At 36.3% G+C, this 21,623-nt stretch overlaps 1 protein-coding gene across 6 annotated transcripts in view; it reads left to right on the forward strand.

The window, feature by feature from the left end:
* Nlgn1 (neuroligin 1) overlaps positions 1-21,623 on the forward strand; it is an 899,947-nt gene that overhangs the window by 157,603 nt on the left and 720,721 nt on the right. For 4 of the 6 annotated variants that reach the window (XM_090342299.1, XM_090342321.1, XM_090342330.1 and 1 more), the window contains exon 1: positions 17,728-17,974. The exons of the other annotated variants lie outside the window; for them this stretch is intronic. The gene's annotated coding sequence lies outside the window, so the exon portion shown is untranslated. Of the gene's footprint in view, positions 1-17,727; positions 17,975-21,623 lie in introns of those variants that run through there. 6 annotated transcript variants of the gene reach the window in all.

Consider the following 21,623-nt stretch of genomic DNA (forward strand, 5'->3'; position numbering starts at 1 on the left):
CTTTTCCTCCTTTCTGTCCCCACCCTCAGGTTACATAGTTTATATTTGCAAGATACACATTGAATATAATGACTGTATTTTTTTTATGACTGTATTATTTTGGCGACTTTCTTTTCCAAGTATTTAATGGCCATAAATTTTATTTACCACAAATATAAAAGCCAGCCATGCTAGAAAAAAAATAAAACAAAGATTCTTCAGTTACAAAAGATGTAAGTTTACATCAATAAAACTTCTAACACTTATTGGGAAATTGTGTCTTTAATAATCTATGTATGTCTTTCACATTGATGTAATTAAAACAAATATTTTTGGTCTTACATAAATGTGGAATTTAAAATATGGATCACGAAGCATATAAAACTGTAAATACTAAAGGCTAGGGGAAGTTGGTCATGAATGTTGACCTACTTATATTTGTAAGGGCATATGTTTGATGTAGTTGGAAAATATCCAATAATCACGTTTTTCATTTGAACCCTGTACCCTCATTCCGTATATCCTTTCCTCTGAATTCCGACTTCTCACATGCTGTCATCCGAAAGCCTCCTCCCACTGCATCACTAATATGCCTGAAATACGTTGAGGAACACATGTTCATATATTGAGATGGACTATTTCGCTGAGAAAGATGCTAAAAATATTCAGCCATATATATCAGCTATCATCTCTTAGTGGGTTGTTCTTATTGTCTTTTCTTTATTCATCTTCTATGAAAGAGTCTTACATTCTTTCTCAAGAAGAATGAATATGAATTTCCTTCTGGGCATAGATTTCACCTATTACAAAAGGAGCCATTACTTGCCCTTCAGGTAGCCATCAAACTTGTAGCTTGGGAATAGCTGCAATGTGGGCAGACAGTCATTAGATCTGCTCTAGCAGCAAACTGCCCGAGAACTTGCCTGAGTCAGCACTGGCCTGCCACCCCCCACCAAAAAAAAACCCTAAAACAACACAGCTATCCCAGGGGAAGCCTGCAGCCATGTGAAGTGTGGATGAGAGGTTGACACCCAGAACTTTCCATTAACATTTTCCTTAATCTTTGTTTCCAAGTCTCATGGCTCACCAGATCCTCACACCAAACCCCACCCACTCATTTTATAATCTTTGCATGGGAAGAAGGATAGAGTTCAGGATGGCGAGAAATATATATCCAATGCACTTACGTGTTCAATTTGGAACAAGAAAAAAACAACTAAAAATGATAGACATTAATTTATTTGATAGTTATATAGCAAAAATTGGAGGATAAGATCTATAAAATAAAATAGGTGAAGACTTTTTTTGTGCCAGAGGGATACCACTATAAATAAAGAACTTACATAACCTATCAGGTATTAGTATATTAATATCACATGTTAGTATGTTAATCAATTGAATCATTAGTTTTTGAAATATTCTATCGCACCCATAAATTGTATCCAGCACATAAACACATAAATAATATGTATATAATCTATAACATATACTATATATTAGTATGCTCATCAACTGAATCATTGATTTTTGAAGTAATCTACTGCACCCATATACTGTATCCAGCATTAAATTCGAAAACTGTGAAGAATATAGGGATCACTTAAGACATTGTCTCTTTCTGTAAGGGATTTTCCTAGTAAGAGATAAAACCTGTACATTAACACTTGTTAGTGTAGAACCAGGTCTGACATGCTAAGAAACGGTTTGAATATTGCAGAAAAATACATTGATGGTTTTATTTTTATTTGTTAACAGAGTGACAAATGGATATAAATTGCTTTGTTGTGGAAATAGGTATGTGTGCATATATTTCTTCAGACAGAAAGAAGAATGTGAGCCAAAAAGTAAAGAATAGCCACAGAGAGATCCACTCAAGGAGCAGTGGTTCCCAACAGTAATCATAGGTAATCATGAGGCTGAGATCTGAGTATGAAGGTTCAAAACCATCTCGGGTGCATAAATCATATCTAACTAGCAAAAAAAACCTGAAAGTAGAACTGCCACACTGAGCGAAAATGGTGAGCAATAGCCTATGGTCTTGTGTTCAAGCCCCAGTACCAGCACACACGTGCACACACACATACACACACACACACACACACACACACACACACACACACACATTAGAAAAGAAAAGAAGAATGACACACTGTGCCATTAGACTACATTCTAGTGGATGTGGCAAGATACAGCTACAGTTAATCTCTGACAAGAAAACAGGAATCAACTTGTCTTTTCTGTATTGATAGTCAAAAATCCTGTATATGGGCTTCATACATAACCAAAAATAAGTCACTTAAAGTTCTGTGGCTTTGTGTTTATGGAGAACATTATAGGTCATGCTATACTTATCTTCCCAGCAGTGAATCATTCATAGATTGATCCTCAGTATTGTTAGCATGCATTCACTTGCTTATTGATAAACATCAAGAGAAGTCATACCCCATCTGAAAAAAGGCATGGGATACCCTGAACAAATGAATGTATCTGTTAGCAAAGTAGGGAAAGTTCAGTTGCAATAAATCTGCTGAAGAGACAAAGAAAGATTTAAGGAGAGAAAGAGGAAGAGGGATAAGGAGAGGAAGAGGAAGAAGAAGAAAAGAATGAGGAGATGAAAATGATGAAAGAAGAGGAAGAAACAAAATTAAAATGTATTGCTTTAATGAAAAAAATGGACAATCATATCTCAGTGGGGACCCTTAGCATTTCTGGAATTGTTTTGACTCCTTGTATCTGTTTTCTCTCAAATGGATTACATTGTACGGATGTCTTTGAAGATATGATAGTGTTCTGTATTGGGATCACAGAATTTAAGAGTCATGCTTGAATCTTCTATTTCTTGTACCCTTTCAGTAGCTGAAATCTCTTTAGTTTTCAGGATATCTAAATCCCACACTTTTCACATGATCTCCATTATTTTCACCTTTGTGAGCACTACCATTATCTGCTGTTTGGATTTTCTGAAATAGGCTTCTTAATTCCTTCCCATGTCTATCTTTGTCTTTTCCACAAAGAAGTCAAACTAAAATTTTCCAAAATAAAAGCTACTTACCTACTCTCCCAATATCGTTCTCAAATTCCTGCAAAGGATTTCCCAAGATAATGACCTAACCCTTATCATAGCCAACAAACTCTGCCTGACCTGGCCCTTCCCATCTGTCTTTCTGTCTCTGTCTCTATCCCACTGTTGATCTCTTCCCAGGCACAGTCTGGTGATAGGACATTATATTTACTTTTTGATCTGCTTAGAATATTTTTCTCTCTCACCGTATTCTACTGAATGTAGGCAGCTATTTTTGTTAATGTCTCTATCTTTCCTTCCAACACTATTTTTAACCTGAGTAAAGGGCATGAAGATTTTAGTCCTGGGATGATAGGTCACACCTGCAATGTCAGCTAATCAGTGAATGGAGGTCAGGAAGACCATATTTCAAGGCCCAAATCCATATTTAGGTCATCCTAATGCAAATGCTATTTTCTAAGCTCTGGGAAATCTCAGGACATAGGCTACTAAATTCCCACTGGTTCCACCTCACTAAAGCCAAGAAAAGCAAGCACGCTTTCAGAAATGTAGATGACATGGATGAGAATGGAGATCAGGATCAGGGTACTTGCTGGCACATACAAGGCCACAGAAAAATAAATAAATAAATATATGAATAATAAGCCCTCCCAGGGACATGTGAGGTCCTCTTTTGGGGCCTGGAGGTTGGCCTACTGGTAGAGTGCTTGCCTAGCGTGTACAAAGACCCTGGTTTGATTCCTCAGTACCAGATATATAGTATAAAAACAGAAATGGTTCTGTGGCTCAAGTAGTAGAGCTCTAGCCTTGAGAAAATCCAAGGACAGTGTTCAGGCCCTGAGTTCAAGGCCCAGGACTGGCAAAAAAAAAGACACACACACAAAAAAGACATGAATAAAAAATAAATAAAATAATGATGGACATGGGATAGGAATTCTAAGATGACATTAAAACACAGGCATTTGTCTGAAATGGTTGTATGTATACTGATATAAGCTGAGGCATACATCATCAAGATACAAGATGCTAGGACAGAAGGAAATGTTCTGACAGACCTGACAACTTCAAATTGGACAGAATTCATTGCAGTAAAGGTGAAGCAGATGTGGCAATAAAAATTTTATTAAGACCATAGATGTAGGTGTTGAGTATTTCACGTGAGTGAGTTAAAATAATGCCAATTAAAGTTGTGCTAGCCGCATTAAGAATTCAGAGTCAAGCCAAATCTTCCATTAATTGTGAATGGAAATTTAATACTTTACTATGTTCATGCTCTTCAAACTCTAAACAGAATTATTCACAGGGAGAAAGAGGGAATGAAAGTAGGAGAATTATGTAAAGAATATTCTGGAAGAATCGAGGTATAATAGGGAGAAGTAAGCTTATAGTTAATACATTAAGAATGTCTACTGTTAGATAGTTATTACACAAGAATATTATTTCAAATTAAGCCTAAAGAGAACTTGAAAATATGCATCAGAATATTAGTTAGTATATAGGTTAAATGATCCACAAATTCATGTGTCATGGTTTCAACAGGAAATAGCTCTCAGATGGAGATTGAAACTACAGAACCTTGTTTATCCCCTAGGCTTTAACTGGTAGTCATTGTTCTTGACCTTGAATAACCCCAACTTCACCAGCATACAGACAAATTGGTTAATTTTGTGGGTTAGTAGGTCACCCAGACATGTGTAATTGGGCCAACCTTACACAAATCTAGACAAAATGATTTGGGAATTAAATAATGCTGGCAAAATTGAATTTTGTAGTGATACCCATTAATGAAGTCCTCAGGAATCCTTAAATTGGAAAAAATTATTCACTTTCTAAAATATCCTCACTCTCTGCTTCATTAATTACATCTCATTAACTCCTACTCATTGTCTATTCTTTGCCTTTCTAAAGTACTTACCCCCATTCCATCCTCATTCCCATTCCATGTATGATTATACATTTCCTTGCTTATGTACTGTGACTATCTCTAATTCAGTGTCATCACATTAATGCACACCTGGGTGTGAGTTCTCTTCCTGGACAGAATTGTTTCTGGATGCAAAGAAGGGTATCATGTTATGCTCTAGCACTTGGCTTAGCCTGACTTCTATACAATGTGTCTTCAAATTTTTCATAAGAAAACGGAAAGAGCAAATAAGACCTAAAGAACGAACATCCTAAATACCCTGAAAACTTAAAGGAGATTTGAGCCAGATGCTGGTTGCTTTTGCCTATAAGCCTACCTACTCAGGGTGCTGAGATCTTAAGATGGAGGTTCAAAGCCAGCCAGGGCAGAAAAGTCCCCATGAGACTCTTATCTCCAATTAACCACTCAGAAACTGTAAGTGGCACTGTGGTTCAAGTGGTGGAATGTGAGCTTTGAGCACAAAGAGGCTCAAAAATAGATTTATCTTCCATCAGTCACATATAGAGTAAATTTTTCTATGAAATGGTGCCATAAGGTAACACTAATGTAAAAGGAAAGGAGAGGAAATGAGTTCATTCAATGCCCTGCAAGACCTTACTTGCCTGATCATGTGTATTAATTAAAATTGAGTAACATCTGTTCCTTTTAAACCACCTGACCAGCTTTAACTTGGTTGGTTAAGAGGGCTGAGTATTTGTGTGTGTTAAGCCCTGAAAAATGAACTGAATGCATGAAAGTCTCTGTAGCCATTCTATTAAAATGGTTGCCCTTTTAAAGATAGATAAGAAAATACAGATAGCTTAAGAACCTCAGTTTGATTTCAGAGTAGAATATATGTACCATGCATGTGAACTATTAAACAAGGTACTACTTTTTAAGTATAAAGTAGTACTTTTGTGTAAAGTTGAGAAATTGATGGTAAAAATAAATTTCTTCTGGTTTTCATGAATAAAATATTTATTAAATAGAATATATCACAAATGTTTAAAATTTTCTTATATGCTCTCAATGGTAAATACTGCTTGATAACAAAATAGAGTTAATTAATTATATAGAAAGATTTTTCAAAGCATGGGTTAGCTCACTACACATAAAATATGTATTTTTCTGTTGCAATTGAGCCTACAGAGAAATTGGATGGTAAAACATAAACACATAAACTTGAGACCCTATCTGAAAAAAATAACTAAAGTGAAATGGATTGTATTTTGCTTAAGTCTGCCTTGTAAGCACAGGGCCTTGGGTTTAAACTTTTTTTTCTTTTTCCATATATTTTTATTGTAATTAATAGAAGGCTTACATTATATTCACCAGATAGAGGGTGCATTACTTCACACACATTGATACCCTTTCTCATGTCTTGGTCCCCATTTCCCTCCCCCCACCCCCATCCTCATCTTGTTCCCCCCCCGCCTGTCTCTATCCGATTTCAAATAACCAAATATGAATATATCCAACATATCAGATAGCAAGGTGAAATACTGTAACAATATGAGATAACCAAGGGACATCAAAAGAGATGAGAGACAACATAGTACATTAAGGACAACAATCAATCATTATATGGCTTTTGTTTCTATATCCTGGAGGTCCTTTCATTTAGCATCATCCTATATGGCCTTATGTATCTAGGTTTTGCTCTATTGTAAATCTCTGCTAGGAGAGTCCAAGGTTTCTACTGATTCTATAAACTCTTATAGTGTAAGTTAATTAACTAAAAAATACATCAATTCTCCCAGAATATCTGATGGTTTTAACAATCATTAAGTATATATAATCTAAGATTGAAGCTTCTCATTCATATTCACTTTGTGATAAGTTCACTAAAATCAGCTCAACTTTCAAAAGAGCTGGTGGTTCTAGAGCATTGGATAATTTATCATATACTAGTTTTATCCCCCAAAAAGTCATGAATAGCTTTTATAAAAGGCTTTGGTTGAAGTCAAGAATTACTATATACATGGCATTTTAAATCTACCTTTTCAGCAAATGAAATACAAAATTGTATTTTTTTTCTTGTGCTAGTACTGGGAGTTGCAATCATGTCCTGGAACTCTCACTTGGTTTTTCATTCAAGGCTGGCACTCTATCACTTGTGTCATACTTCCATACATAACTTTATTCTGATTAATTGCTGTAAAAGTTTTGCAGCTTTGCCTGGGCTAGCTTTGAACTACAATTCTCAGATCTTAGTCTCTTGAGTAGTTAGAATTTAGAGGTGAGAGTCAATGGTGCATGAAAAAAATATTCTTATTTACTACACACTTTGTGAATACCTGAGCACTGACACTTGAATTCCACTGAATGTAAATAAACCTTAATTTTAATATGATTTGACTTACACTTTGTTGTTGCTCTTTGTGGAATCCTGTTTGAAAGCAAGAACCACTGAAAATTTTCATGGCCTTTTCTCATGTTGCCTGAAAGATAGAAGATATTAGTCCCAAAAACACCTTTTCAAGTAATCCTAGTGCCCTAACTTAGGTGAGCATATTCAGACTTGAAATCTTAAAACAAATTTAAATTGCCTTCGTGCTTCATTACCATTTCCTGACCCTCATATTCCTTCCAGTTGGAACATCACTCTTTTATTAGTTGTTTGTCTTCCTCAGGGCCATTTGTTCATAGGATATGCTTGTCTCTAAGCAATGCTGCCCTTAGCTGGGCTTCCCTCTCTTTTGAGTCTCTCTCGGATAAATGCTATCACTAGCATTTATCACAAATACCAGTCAACTCCATGTCACTAGGTAATAGTAACACCCTTATGCTGGGGTTTGTTTATGTGTCTTTCCTGATATTTCTTTTACTATATAATTCTCATGGTACAAGTTACCACAAAATTTATCTGTATAATATCTGGGTTTCTTGAAATACTTTTGTCCATCTCTTAATCTAGATTGTGACAGAGTATTAGGAAGATGTCTGAAAGACAAATAAAAATTTCTTTCTTTTTAACTTAAAAATATAATTTAAATTGCAGTGTGATCTGTGACTATTTAGATCTTCAGATTGAAGTGGTTCAAATTGGGATGTCAGTATATGTAATTAAATTTTGAAGAAATTGAAAGAAGAGATTTCAAACATATCATTAATAATGCTTAACATTGATCACATTTAAATAAACTTTTGGCATATTGAACCAAATTTAATACACTATTAAATTTTATTTGACAAAATTCTTTTCTTTATCATTTAAAAATATTCGTTCTAAACAATGGAAATTGAATCCATACTCGAATTACTCATTTCTTGGGGCAACATTATTTCCACAATGTGTTAAATATTTTAAATTAGGTGTATTAGTTTCCTCTTGCTGCTGAAACCACAAGATTAGTGGTTTAAGTCTAAACTGGACTGACAATGATTGTACTTTTTGGAGACATTTGTGCAGCATCTCTTCTTTAGCTTCTCATGTTTTCCTTTCTCTTTGAAACCTGCAGTGTAGTGTTTTCAAATTTTTCTTTCTTCCTTCCTTCTGATGATTCTGTTATCTTAATTTTTATCCTGGTTCTCATTTTTCTCTTTGTCTAATAAAAACATTATGATTATGTTAGCCCTATTTGAATATTTCAGAATAATATCACCATCTCAAAATAATTTAATCACATCGACAAATATATTTCATTATATAAAATAATAGAGTAAACTAATTTTGAAGAGTTGGATCTGTGCATCTTTAGAGAAACATTATTACAATTTTCAAAAATAAATGTTTCATATATAAGCATTTTATACTAAGTATGGTAGCTGTGCTTTTTATTGTAATGGTTAAGTTCTGGTTGTAGTCCCTTAGTCTAGTTGTTTTGAGCATTACTTTTGCTTTGGTAAGATAAATGACTATTATAACATAATATATTGATACCCAGGCTTGCAAATGATGAGGACATAAAATGTGAATTATTATAATGTATTGAATATACTTCAATCCTGTGATATCATAGATAAACTTTCTGTTGGCACATGACAACCTATTTGGGTATTCTATCAACTTTGTAACCAGTAACAAGTATAATATTGAATTTTTACATTATTGCTTCTGCTTAACCTAGTTAAGCAAATATTTCTTTAAAAATTCTGCTTTCCTCTCATCTCCTTTCTATTTCTCCCAGTACAGTTTGGAGATAGGAATTATTCTTAAGTAGTTTATTAGCTTTCTTAGAGTCTAGACAAGGTTTGGTTAATTTTAGGAAGCAGGAAGAATGCTTAGAATAGATAGTTAGAAGGCAGAACAGCTCTGCCTTGAGTGATATATGTTTTTAATCATTCTATTTCATTACAGAATTTTATTGTTCAATTCTAGGTCATTAGAAATAAAATTCTTCACATATAGGCAAAAGGAAAACTCGAAACTCAAACAATGGTGCTTTAGAGAAATCTCTCCTTTGAAATATTTGTGACATTTTCAATCTTGAAAGAAATAATCACCTCTTAGCTAAAGGGAATATATATATATGCATACATATATATATATATATGAGACAGATAAAAAGATACACAGAGGAAAGAGAGGGAGAGAGAGAGACAGAGAGAGAGAAATGGAGAAACAGAAGATTTTCTTTTTTAAAATGTCATCGTAAAGCTAATTTTATTTTGTATTTTAGGAAATTATGGGATTAAACATATCAGGACATGTAGAGGATGCTCATATGTTTGTTCATTGAAGGGTGATGAAAGCCAAGGATAGTACTTATTTTTAATTGTATAATTAGCATAAAATCCTGTTCAGAAGAGGAAGAGTAAATACCTGATGTATGTGAAAGGTAGCCTTGGTAGAGATAATTTTCTTTTTTCATTGCTGCTTGTGCTACAGAAAATTAGTTTTCATGTGCTTTCCCATCATTAGGTCAAATTTTACAGTAAATTATTCTAATATTGAAAATATAAACTTAAATATATTAATGGGTAAACTCTAATGGATAATGTAGATGATTTTTTCTGTTAGCATTTTTTTCTGTACTGAAGGAATACTTATGACGATTTTTGAGAGTTAACTCTTTCTATCCCATGCTGCAATGGTTTAAAAATTAATCATGGTGCAATAGAATCAAAAGCAGCAAAATATTAAGAGAGTGTATTCTGAGGTTATTTGAGAGTCAGAATGGAAATATTTCCTTTCTTTGGCATGCATTGCATAAAAATCTTCATTCAAAAATCAATAAAATATTCTAGAAAATAATAGTGATAATGTTATTTCCAGCTAAAACTCTGTGCTGTTGGCCATGTGCAAATTTTGAAATAAAGCATATTTGTGCCAATTAACTATAAACATAAATTACAGATATACAAAATAACTCAAATTAAACAAAGGATTCTCAATTAGTAGCATAACAGCATGGAAGTTTTTTTTTTATTATTGATACCCTTTCTCAGATCTTGGTCCCCATTTCCCTCCCCCAGACCCCCACCCCTCATCTCATTTTCCCCCCTTCCCTATCCAGTTTCAAATAACCAAATACAAATATATTCAATATATCAGATAACAAAGTGAGATACTGTAACAATATGAGATAACCAAGGGACAGCAAAAGAGGTGAGAGATAACATAGTACATTAAGGACAACAATCACTCATTTTATGGCTTTTGTTTCTATATCCTGGAGGTCCTTTCATTTAGCATCATACTATATGGCCTTATGTATCTAGGTTTTGCTCTATTGCAAATCTTTGCTATGAGAGCCCAAGGTTTCTACTGATTAACAGCATGGAAGTTTTAAGCAGGTCAACAATTTTAGTTCGCACTGAAAACCTTTGATTGATACTTTATCTAAACCTTCTAAAAGATCCTGTAAAATCATTTCAGTACCTATACCAATTTATCGCGGGACCTCATCCTAAAATATCTAGAGTTGATCCTTATTTCTGTGCTTTCCATAACCAGTCTCCAATCCATGGAACAGAAAAGAGCATCTGGTATATTTAGCTTCCAAGCAGGTGTGTTCTCCCAATACATACCTGAAATATTCAGTATCAGTCAAGTGTTTTAAGTAGTCTTTCCTAATTAAGCAGAATTGTGTGAGCAGACTCTTCCTTGTAGAAAGCACCTCTTCATAAACAACCACCTTTGCAGTTGTTAGGACTTGTAATAGTGCAACACTCCTTATTTTTATGTCTTTTATAATTCCCAGTTGTCATTCATTTAGATTCAAGTCTTGAGTGCTTAATATGAGTTTATATCAGGGGAATTCTCAGGATACTAGTGCATTTTTTTTTCTTCAGACTTGCTTAGGAATCTGTTTTTGCAATATTTTAAAAACTTTCTCGTCTCTTCTTTTCTTCTACTCCTCCTCCTGCTACTTTTCCTCCTCCCCCTCGTGCTCATCCTCCTTCTTCCTCCTCATCCTTCTCTATTTCCTTTCTTATTTTTTCATTTGTTCCCCCCGCCCCGCCCCCGCCAATCCCCGCTGCCTGGGGCTTGCTTGGCTGGAGCTTTACCACTTTATCCATCATTCTGTACCTGCTTTTTATTGACTATTTTGAAAATGTCTCATAGACTTTTTGCCAGGGAAGACTTGGAATCTCAATCCTCTGAAATTTAGCCTCTATAGTGACTAAGATAACAGGCATGGGTCTAAATAATGTATAATCTATCCAGGCACTATGAATGCTTAGTTATTTCATTCTTTTCTTTCATTTCCTTCTTTCTTTTTCTCCTCTCTTTTCCTTTTGTCTTTTCTTTTTTTTTCTTTGTTTCATCGGATCCATTCAAGATTGGCTAATCATTTTTGTGTGGTATAGAAACACAAATGGATGTCTAACACAAACATTGTATGGATGAGAGCAAAAATTTTAGTGCTATAATCAAATTAGAATCCTCTAAATCATCTAGCTTTCCTAAACTCAGCCTTTCATTTATCACTATTAATCATAGTAATTTTATTACTTACTTCATTTATGGATTTCATTTTCTATATTGAGTAGCCAATCCGTGGTAAAGCAGTTGATTTAAATGGAAACGATATAGAACAATTTTGTTTCTTTCATTTACCAGTGAGTTTCATTGTCTGATCTATTAAGGTTCCTCTTTTGTTAATCATTGCATTATGAATGATGACAGAGATTAAGTAAGTTCTTATCTTCTCTATGATGTAAATCCCTCTCAGAGAATTAAAGGTTCATTTGTATCCTTAGGGTTTTTAACTCTGCTCTTCCCCATCCTGTGTGTACGTGAGAGGGGGTCCTGGGGCTTGAACTCAGGGACTTGTGCTCCCCTTCAGCATTTTTACCAAGGCTGATGGCTACCACTTGAGCCACACATCCACTTCTAGCTTTTTTATTGTTAGAAATAAGAGTCTTAAAGACTTTTCTGCTTGGGCTGGCTTTGAACTGTAATTCTCCAGTTTCAGCCTCCTGAGTAGCTAGGATTATAGGCATAGCATGTGGCCTACTTCTCCCATGATTTATTTTCTTCCGTTGACTATTTTCCCATGTTAACACACCTTGAAATCAAACACACTGTAACGCAAGCCTTCAGTTTCATGTCAGTATCTAATTCCTGTTCAGCATGGATGCAACAGAATTAATTCACAATTGTAACCATTAACCATTTACAATCCATTACCAAGCAGACTAAAGCATAGAGAGTGTTTGACAGTAGTTACAAAATGAATGCTCGTGTGACATGGTTTCAGTTGTACCCCGTGTATGAACGATACTCAATAAGTGCAGACTGGCCTAGCACTGGTAGCTCCTGCCTATATTCCTATGGAAGCTGAATATTATAATTTATAGTCAGCACAGGCAGAAAAGTCTATGAGACTATCTCCAGTTAACCAGCAGAAAGCTTGATAACAAGGTGTGGCTCAAGTGGCAGAGTACAAGCCTTGAATTAAAAAGCCAAGAAAGTGCATTAGGCCTTGAATTCAAATTCCTGTGAGCTCACATGCACACACACCACACACCATACTTGCACATACAACACAAAGTTGAGACTGAATGAATATGCCAACTCCTCTGAATTTAGGAAACATTATAGTTACTTTTCCCCCCCTTGCTGCTTCTATCAGCAAAGGCAATTAAACTGCCATCCCACTATTTTCTTATTACAAAGCTGTTTTGGATATTCCCAGAAAGTTTATTTCTGAATGGTTGAAAATTGCTGGCTTGACCATTAATTCAGGCATTTTTGCTGAGTCTAGCTGGAGTGGATGGTATTGACTGCTCATTTTACTTTGAAGACTGGGTTCTAAAAATTTATTTTCTAAAATTTACATGCTTCTATTTTTTATGGAATATGAAACTATCTAGTGAGTTTGAAATGAGATTTTTCAGTTCTTGCATTTCATATACACAATACCTTCCAATTTGCATTCATATATGTATTTTAAATATTCTGGAAGAATTTTCATTATTCTGTGGTTTGGCTTAAGGCTACTCTGGCTTTGGTGGTTTCTCATTACCTGGTAAGATTAGACAGGATCAATTGATTGTCTGTCTTATCATCGCAAAAGCCCTATTACTGTTTATGAGATCAAAGAAAAATACAAGAAAGAGCTAGGTTATTTTTCTATTTAAATATCATATTTGTTTTCTCATCTAGGTGTTGAATTATATTAGCTTGCTGGGAAGTCTAATAGATAGGACTTATGGAAATAAATAAGCATAGATTCATTTCTACTTCCTAGAAATGGCATAAAAAATCTATCCATATAAAATGTGCTACAAATTTCTAACTCCTATGTTTTTATTTCACATCTACATTTACTTATTGTGATTTTCACCAAAGTATATTATTATCATCTTGTAAAAATTAGTAAATTATTTTCTCTAAAATATTTAATTCCTTTTGATTCTTTAAAAAATACTGTAATGGTTCACAGTTATCTAACCTAAGTCTTCTAATGAAATACTTTGGGCATACACATAATTTATACAGAAAGATTGAGTTTGAGAAACAAACCATGTGATTCTTGTGAAATTAAAGGTGCTTTCCCAGTTCCATGAACCCAGTTCTTCCTATTTTTATCTTGATGTTCATGTTTATTACCCATTTACATGTGAGATAGAATTATTTACATTATTTAAACTTTATTTATCCATAGTAACATTCTATAGGCATCTCTTATGCAATAACCGAGGTTTTTGTTTCCACCCATATTCTAGTTTTGAGACTTATCCATAAAAACTGAAGAAGCAGCAATAACACTTCCACAATTTTGCTCTCTTCTCCATTTCTTTTTTTCATTTTATTTTTTATTATCAAAGTAATGTCTAAAGGTTTTACAGTAACATTTGCCAGGTGGTAGGTGCATTACTTTTCACACATTGGTACCCCTTCTCATGTTTTTGTCCCCATTTCTCTCCCCCTCCCCATCCCAATAAACTTGTTTCCCCCCCTTCCCTTCCCTATTTTAAATAAACAAATAAACATATATATAATATGGCAAGTACCAAAGTCAGGTACTGTGGCAGTATGAGATTAACCAAAGGGCAACAAAGGAGAAGAGAAATAAACATAGTACATTAAGAACAACAGTCACTCAAGATAAAGCACCATTTCTAATACCGCAGTGAGTAAATATTCTATAAATTCTTTCCCCATTTATTCATCTAAACTATTTCCCTTTTCTATGGTCTTTCAACTAAATTTTTTCAGTGGTTACTTCTAGGAATCTAAAGACCAGAGGTTTGATTGATGGATGGCTTCAACTAGTGATAAAATTATTTCTGATGCCTTTGTCTTCTTAGCTGTTCCATTCACAATATTTCCTCGCATTAACCTCAGTAGTTGGTATCTTATAGGCTTCCTTCCAAAAGTTTATTGGACATCTATCTTTTTAGCTTATTTATCTTTCTGTTTATCTATCTCTAATCTATATTCATCCTATATCCATCTGTCTGTCTCTGTTTTTTTTTCTTGGTCTGTCTGCCTATGTTTCTGAGAGAGAATTTGGAATTGAACTCAGAACTATGCAGTTGCTAGGAAGGAACTCGACCACTTAAGCTATTCACAGCTTTCACATTGTATCTTTAAGATAGATTTGCAAAAAATACTTTTGTGATTTGCCAACTACTCTGGTTTTATGCATTTTACAATCTAAGCCTTACTTTGTTTTGATGTACACTATATATACATATATATCAAATTTAGTGTTTTACCCTTATGTATTGGGGTTTTTATGTTTCATTTAATATACAGTTTTCTTTCTATCTACCCCATATCATGAAGCTATTTCTTGTAAAAGTTCTGGTTTTATGCCTGCATCTCTGGGCCTTTATTCTACCTTCAATACATACTTAAGTGTGAAGTTAAAAAATGTAGTATTAACATTTTTCATATGCATAATCTATTGTCTGAATAATTCATCTCTCTTCTTTGCTTCTAATGCCACCTGTTATTTATCAAGTTTTCATAAATGTGTGGATGTATTTCTTCACTTTCTATTCTGTTTCTCTGGGTGCATTTCTATCTCAGAGTCAAAGCTACATTGACTCAATCGCTATAATTTTATTAAGCCTCGATAGAGGTTGTTCTTCAGTTTATTGACTTTTTCTTTTTTTTTTACTCCATTTTTGAAAACATAGGTTAGAATTCATTTTTCAAAATTTCCAAAAAAAGATAGTGGAATCATTAATAATTTTATGTTAGTATTATAAATTAAGATACCTCACTAAATCTTTCATCCTAAGGATCCTGTATATTTTGTTGATTTATTTTGAATTTTAATAGATAAATTAGCCATAGGCCCCAAAGTTACAGCTCAGAGTCAAATAGCCAATTAATCACAAAACCAGTGGTAGAAGGAAGGTCTCTTGACTCTTTAATAGTTCCTACACTATAAAGGCTTAATTACTCAGTAAGTTAAAGAAGATTTTTTTCAATTTTTACAGCTGTTCCAGAATCCACCAGCATGAAAGTGAGCCCAACTCAACAATTTCTGCAAATCCTCCATGGTCAAACTCTTTTTCAGGAGGCTTGCTACACAAGCAGAATCTTAGCTGGTTCCTGCTCCCACACAACTAGAATCTTCACTTTTAGGTGCTTTGGGGTACCTATTGGCAGTGGTTCTGGCCTTGAATCCTAGTTACTCAGGAGGCTGAAACCTGGGGATTACAGTTCAAACTTGGTCTGGAAGGATAGCTATGGGAACTTACCTCCAGGTTACCAGGAAAAAAAAAAAATCAGCAGTAGAGACGTGGCTCAAGGAGTTGTGAACTATGGATCTCAGCTCAAACCCTTATTATAAATAAAATAACAAGATTGCTGTGTTATTAATAGTCATGGTGAAACTTTTTGAAGTATTGCTTAACATAGTAGAGTCCTGAAATTAGTTGCTTTGGTTCTCTTTTCTTCGAAAGCTTTCACAAATCAACCTTGAGGTCACTGATTTGCTAGTGATTTAGGTAAGAAACATGGAAATTTACATACAATTCCAAGGTTTTACTCTTTAGCTTTAGCTTTGTGGGAATCATCATCTTTACTGAATGAACATGGAACATCTAAATAATAAAAGATGACCTAACCAAGAGTCTGTGGCTAATACCTATAATCCCAGCTACTCAGGAGGCTAAGATTTGAGAATCTAAATTTGAAGCCAGTCTGGACAAAAAAGTTCCAGAGACTCTTATCTCCAATTAACCAGCAAAAGTCTGCAAGTGGAGATGTGGCTCAAGCAACAGAGCACCAGTGAAAAAGCTAAGGGAGAGTGTTCAGGCCCTGAGTTCAAGGCCAACAAGGGCACACTCCCATGCACACAAATATTGTTTTAAAATGCGTATTTACAATCACTTCATTTTAAAGAAAAACAAAATATTCCTAGTTTTTTTAAAAAATGCAGCTCAGGAAGTTCAAAGCCCTTCGTTATCTATAATACAGTTGTCCAGAAAACCTATTCATTTACTTTGCAATCACTTGCCAGATCCAGCATGGGCATTTTATTGCTTATATGCCATCAGGGGGAAATATATCTACATATCTATCTATCACCTAACTATCTATCTATCTATCTATCTATCTATCTATCTATCTATCTATCTATCTATCTATCTATTTTGATAGTATCCTTACTATTCAAAAGAATCTAGTGCTTCATTCTTTCATTGTAGAATAAATATTTTTTTAAAAAAATCTAGCACAGTTTATAGAGGTGGTTATATCTTTCTGCGACTTAATCTTGGCTCTGATTTCTTGTTTAACTATTCCAGTGGCTAGTTTATCTGGCGGGGCGGGGGAGGTGAGGAGAGGGGCTGGGGGGAAAAAAAAGAAAAAAGCCAAGTGAGGTCCCTGCAGTATGGCGTGCGGCCGCTAGGGGTACCTTTGTACCGCGTTTGGTGCTGCACGGGCTTGGAGTGGAAACCTTGAATAGGGGAAAACCAGGGTCCTCGGTATTTTTCTGTGAGCAGTGCACCCAGAATCCAGAAAGATTTTTTTTTCTTTTGGAAGAACGAAACCACAGTTCTTCCGGTCACCGGAACCAGGACTACGAAATCATTCTCCTGCCCCCCTCCCCAACGCTGGGAATTCATTTCTTTCTTTTTTTTTTTTTTGAGGTCAATTTCCAATGGAGATAAATCTATTGGATGAGATCAATCTATAGGATTATCTGATTGCAGCGCAATGAAGAAGTAAGGTGGTAGGATCCTTGGTATTTCTTGCCGGATGGGGGGATTTCCATGGAGATGATGGTGTGGGGTCGCCAGGATTGTGGATCGTGGATGCGTTTGGAAAAGGAAAAGGATCGATCTACACGTTTCCAAAGTGTCCGTGGGTGAATAAGGAGGGGGGAATAAAAGAAGAAAAAGAAGAGGAAAAAGAAGAAGAAGAAGAAGGGGGGGGTGTTCGGGGCTGGGGTTGCGGCTGCTGGAAGAGGGGGAAAAAAATGACAGAATAAGAGAGGCAGCATCTTTGAATCCGGAAACTGGAGCCGGGTGGGCTGGAGATCTGGAGAGAAGAAGAAGAAGAAGAAGAGGGAAGCCTGGGAAACTGGTAAATACTTGGACCATTTCGACTGGCATCTGACGGCCAAGCGTTCCGGAGAACTGTCTCCTCGGAAGACTGGCAAGGGCCCGGGGGGCGAGGTGGGGGCTCCCTCCGCGGGTGTGCTTCGCCCAGGGTAAGTTTGGGGGTTCCCCAACCCTGGGTGTGGGGGGCCTGTGCGCGGCGGAAGGCGCTGCGGACGCCCGGTGCCCGGGAAACGGGGCAGAGCGCCCGCCCAGGCGCGGGCACCGCGCGGGGTCCGCCGGCATCCGGCCTCAGACACCGTGATTTTGGGGGTGTTGGGGTGTGTGTGTGCAGCCCCCCAAGCCTTCAAGTTTGCCCGGAAAAAAAAATCCAAAACAAACAAACAAAAAACAAACCCCTCTCAGTTGGGAAATCCAGCCAGCCGGACTTGAGGACAAGGAGCCCCGAAAGCCAGCGCAAGGAGACCTAGGGGAAACTGGGAGCCCCAAGTAGAAAGGCAGCCGGGGACGAAGGGAAGGTCTGCGGCCGAGGGGAGGGTAGGTTCGGCCGCGCTCGGGGGTAATCTCTCCCTCCCTGCCCATTCGGGGCGTCCCCACCCCCTCCCTTCACCCCTCGGGAAAGGGCGCGGGGTCGTATCCGCGGGGAGGGGCGCGGCGGTGTGTCTTGTCCTATCTCCCCTTCCCCGGTCCCCGGGAACTTTCTTGGAGTTGGTGGAGCCTCTGGATCCTGGCTGGCCATTCCTTCTGCCCAGGGCCCAGGCGGGCTCCTGGCGACTGCGCCAGGCAGCGGGCTGCATTTTGCCTGTGCTCTGTTCATCTTGGCCTCTCCAACCTTAGCTTCCAGCCAGGCTGAGCGTGCGCCTTCCTATTTACATATATATATATATATATATATATATATATATATATATATGTTATTTAAATTTTTGCTTGTAAGATAAATTCAAGCACTTGGGTTTAATTTTTTTTTCTTTTGGGGCCATCTAAAATTCTCTCTCTCTCTCTCTCTCTCTCTCTCTCTCTCTCTCTCTCTCTCTCTCTCTCTCTCAGTTCTGGAGAGCAGATTATCTTTGCAGAAGGAAATCAGTGGTAGCAGTTGTAATTCAAATGAATCACTCTAATGTGTGAATTTTAATGGAACCTAAAAGTTGCTTTGGAATAATCTGGAAAATCAGTGTTATTTCTTCCTGCTACCCATTTGGGAGTCTAGATACCTTCAGAACAGTTATACATATATAAAGGGCCCATTTATTTAAGATGAGACTGTAGATGTGTAAAATAGATGAATGGAATTCCCCTTTAGTACCTCTGGACAATTCAGTTATGATTATTTTCGTTTCCTTTCTTCGATTTAAGTCCAGATTGTTAAAACTGAAAGTATCAGACATTCAAATATATTGGAATAAAAAGGAGACAGATACTTGTTAAAACATAAAACGCTGTGCTCTGTGAATTTGAATCGTCTGAAGAAACACACCGAGTGTTTCCTTTCAGAGGTGTCTGTTTGCACATTATGAAATGCATGCAGATACATTTATGGCTTGAGCATTGAAGTCTCTTCAGTTAGGAGTGAACTCACCAGAAAGGCAACTCTTCAATGTCAGCTGAGGCATGTTCTTCTTCCAGAATAATTCATTTCAGAGACACTATATACATCAACCATCCTGATAAGCACACAGAAATATGATCAAACTTTTCTCCTGGATGTGTGTGTGTGTGTGTGTGTGTGTGTGTGTGTGTGCGCACGCGTGACAGCCCCCCACATTCTGAAATGTGTTTGGAAGATGAAATGGCCAAGTATAAAACTTTCATTTGCCTCCCAGGAATTCTAAAGTGGAAAAGTTAGGTATTTCTTCTTCGGGCTGAATTGGTGAAAGCTTTTCTAAAGGTTATAGGAATCACAAGTCAGAGTTTCTACAAGCTCAATTGTTAGTTTCAAGGAGATGTCTGAGAAGTTAGCTTGGCTCCCTTCCCCCCTTTTCTCCCCACCCCCAAGTCACGTGATTCCCAGAACTAAAAGAATGAGTATTCTGTGTCTTGAATTACCCTAGCTACCGATCTTACCTACATACTCAGCACTATTTTTTCAAAGACCGACTTAATGCAAAAATAGCTAGTAATAGCATTAAATGATAAAGGAGGGGGGGTGATAATTGAGATTCCTCTTCTTAAGCTAATAGACGATGTAATTGTTGATAAGAAAGCCATGAACAATTTGCACAAGGAGCAGAGAGGTCTTTTTAAAGGTTAATCTGATATTTTGGAACTACTAACCCAGTGGTTGGTAATGTGCCATAGTGCTAAAGTGGAAGACAGAGCTGAATGCACCTTTGTAACCTTTGTAGTGGCTGGCTTTTTTTTTTTCTGTCTAGAATAATTGATATTTTCTTTTGCTCATTACGTTCTCTTCAGGCAGTAAAATTAGAAAAGAACACATTTTGATCTGATATTCCCTATTTGGAAGATACATTCAGTTCTTCTACAAAACTTCACTAAACCTTGTTGAAATTAAAAAAAAAACAGGTATAGCTAATAATATTAAAGACCCTCAAGGGTTTATTTAGAAATTAATTCACTGTTTTATTTATTCAAAAATTTTGCTTTTTACCATGATAGCCTTGACTGGCTATTTTGATTTATATCAGAATGACACAAAAATGTGGTAGACTTGAATGAAAGAGAGAAGTTATCAAATTTACTCCAAACACTGCCAGCACAGTTAGTAAATAAGTGACAAGTGATAGCCCTGGATTCCCCAAAGCTTTCTCCACTGTTGTGTTCCCTGGAGTCTTGCCAGATAGTTGCTCCTATTTCTCCAAGCCTTCCATGATTCTACCTGGTCCAGCATTCAGGAAATGCTAACACATGGCTGCAGCATCTGTGACTCGAAGATGGTTAACCACATCAAATACATGAACTGTACTCAATGCTATTTTACATTTACTATTTTCTTGATGCATGTTAATTAAAAGCCAAATAAAACAGGCAAGTCTTTTTCTCTTCTTCCTTCCTTCCTTCCTTCCTTCCTTCCTTCCTTCCTTCCTTCCTTCCTTCCTTCCTTCCTTCTTTCCTCTTTCTATTTGTTCAGACTTAATGTATGGTGTTACAAAAGGTAAACCTTACATCTCTTTCACTTGGTTGAGAAATGAAAAAGCACAAAACAAAACCAAATTTATTATAAAAAAATCCCAGCTTACCTCTCAGTGTTGAGTGGTAACATATTCCCATCAGTTTCTAAGGACTATTCCACTATTCCTTAATGTATGGGAACCAATGTTTTTTTCCTGCTACTTTTGCTTGGTTACTACTGGTGCTGCCAAATGTTGATATGCTTCTATGAAAGAATATGGGTTGCCTTTGCTTTCTAATTTCCTCCACTCCAAAATAAGAAAAGAAAAAGAAACTCAGGTAGGCTACTGATTTGGCTCAAGAATCATCTGGCTCAAAAAAACGACAGCCAGCTTGAAACTTAAGGCAGAGGAAAACACAGGACAGAGTAGGACTGGGTCAAATGAGGAAGAATACTAGAAGGGACAGGCATGGCTTGGCTCAGGCACATTCTGTTCACAAAGTTGCATGTGAAATAGCATTCAACACGTACAACTATTTAAAGACAATACAAATTAAATACAGCATACAATAATAAAACTAGTAAATCATTTCCAGCCTTTGAAATGATTAGGCATAAACTTTGGGGGAATTGTATAAAATTCACTTTATAGCAGTAAAAATAATCTCTTCTGTGTGTTTTTCTGTTGCAGGTAAGGGAAATGTTAGTCAATGACACTTTCTTTACCACTG

This window comes from Megascapheus bottae, chromosome 1 (assembly GCF_031878675.1).
Source record: "Megascapheus bottae isolate mThoBot1 chromosome 1, mThoBot2.hap1, whole genome shotgun sequence".
Classification (NCBI taxonomy): Eukaryota; Metazoa; Chordata; class Mammalia; order Rodentia; family Geomyidae; genus Megascapheus; species Megascapheus bottae.